General features: G+C 48.0%; 1 protein-coding gene across 1 annotated transcript in view; it reads right to left on the bottom strand.

Moving 5' to 3' along the window:
- The window catches only part of Mei1 (meiotic double-stranded break formation protein 1), a 59,647-nt gene that overhangs the window by 36,271 nt on the left and 21,082 nt on the right, over positions 1-2,294 (bottom strand). The window lies entirely within an intron of this gene.

The following is a 2,294-nucleotide window of genomic DNA, read 5'->3' on the forward strand; positions in this document are numbered from 1 at the left end:
CAGACAGGGTTTCGCTGTGGCTTTGGAGCCTGTCCTGGAACTAGCTCTGTAGACCAGGCTGGTCTCGAACTCACAGAGATCTGCCTGCTTCTGCCTCCCGAGTGCTGGGATTAAAGGCGTGCGCCACCATCGCCCGGCCAATTGTGTAGTTCTTGAGTGTGATTTCTGTAGACAACAATGTCTTGTCATAATGTTAGAAGACGGGACTGACCTGCAAATCTAAAGCATCTTGGGAAGTATCTTTCCTTGTCTTAGCTTGTTGGTGGTTGCCAGCAATCTCTGCACTCCTTGGCATTGCCCTAATTCTGCCCGTCTTCACAATGGTACCTTCTCCCTCCTCTTTTCCAAGTTACCATGTATCTAAATCATCCCTTTTAAAGTTTCATTTATTTTTATACATACAAATGTTTTGGTTGCATTTGTACTTATGTGCACATGTGTATTGATGTGCACAACATGTGGTGGCTGGTAACACTGGGGGCCAAGAGAGGGCATCAGACCCAAGGGAACTGCAGTTACAGACAGTTGTGACTGTCGTGTGGGTACTTGGAACTGAACCTAGGTCCTCTGGAAGAGCAACCAGTGCTCTTAACCACCGAGCTATCTCTCTAACCCCAATCCTCCACCCCAACCTTTTTGAAACAGAGTCTCACTCTTAGTTTACTGGCTCAGAATCCACTATGTAACCCAGGCTAACCCTAAACTCCCAGAAATTCTCTTGTTTCAGCCTCCCAAGTACTGAGATTACAGGCATCACACCATCATGTCTGGATTGTGTTCTTTTGTTTTGAGATGGTGTCTCAAGTGGCTGGGGCTAACTTCAAATGCTCCCTATGTACCTGAAGATGGTCTTGAACTCTTGATCCTCCTATCTCCATCACCCAGTGTTAGGATTATAGGTAAATGCCACCACTGTAGCTTAGACAATAGTCCTTGAATTTGGAACCCCTGCTATATGACTTTATCTTAACTTGACAATATCCACAAGAACACTGTGTCTGAAGATATACTCAGGTCTACGTAGACAGGACACTGGAAGGACTCTATTAAACTGAGTGGCATAACTAGGGAACACTATCATCTCTCGTTCCTGGGTCCTTTGACACTAAGTGAGCTATTTGGCTTTCTAGTAAGTTCTCAGCCAACTGCACATAGTTTAGGCTTGGCCTCTCCTTCCTCCTTCTGGAAACCCCTTGTTTTCTTCTTTGATTGATTTTTGGCTTCTTGTTGTTGCTGTTTTGTTTTGGTTTTTAGGTTTTTTTTGTTTTTTGAGACAGAATTCTCTGCATAACCCTGGCTGTCCTAGAACTCACTTTGTAGACCAGGCTGGCTTCAAACTCAGAGATCCATTTCCCAAGTGCTGGGATTAAAAGTGGGCACCACTACCACCTGGCCTTTGTTTAGTTTTTTGAGACAGGGTCTTGGTATGTTGCACAGACCATTTCTTTAAAAATTATTGATTGTCGTCTGTCATATACGTGTGAGCAGGAATGTCAGAGTCCATGCATGGAAGTCAGAAGGCAACTTTCAGGAGTGAGCTCTCTCCTTCCGACATGGTTTTCTGGGGACTGAACTCGGACCCTCGGCTTATGCTGCAAGGGCTTTCGCCCACAGAGCCATCTTGCCAGCCCATGCAGATGGGTTTTCACTATCCTCAAGCAACCCTCCCAAGTGCTGGGATTGCAGGGGTGTACCACCGCATGAATGCTGGCCTTCTAACTTTTCCCTACAGTGATCCTCAAGCCCCGGGTCCCTTATATTTGGTGTGCGCTATCTATCTGTGTTTCAGCTTCTCGCTTTCTTCATTCTCCTTCTAGCTTGTCTCCCGGAGCCGGACCACTCCATCTCAGAGCGACCACCTCAGCCAGCGTTTTGGGGGGTAAAGTCAACCCCTCGGCAGCCTGCAAATATGAATAACTCACTCACCTTCCTCCCCAACTCTCCCCAGCTCTGACCAAACATCTTTGCCGGTACCGCAGCTTCTTGTAACCTGCTAACTGAGCCAACTGCTGCGCCTCGGGACGCTCCCCTTGCCTTTCCACCCACCCTGTCTTTCCACAACCTGCCTTCCCTCAGCCCTCCAGGCACAGCTCAAATACCACCACCTGCTTGAGAGCTGCGTCCTGCCTTCTCCAAGCACAGCCCTCCTGTGCACGGGAGCCTGACTGCCATGACTTTTACTCTAGCTGTGCCCTGGCATGGTGGGGACTTACTCATCTCATCCACCCTGGGATTCGTGCTCCAGATTTAGAGATTCAAATCCAGGGAACCACAAAAGGAAGGAGAGAGAGAAT

This window comes from Microtus ochrogaster, chromosome 15 (assembly GCF_000317375.1).
Source record: "Microtus ochrogaster isolate Prairie Vole_2 chromosome 15, MicOch1.0, whole genome shotgun sequence".
Lineage (NCBI taxonomy): Eukaryota > Metazoa > Chordata > Mammalia > Rodentia > Cricetidae > Microtus > Microtus ochrogaster.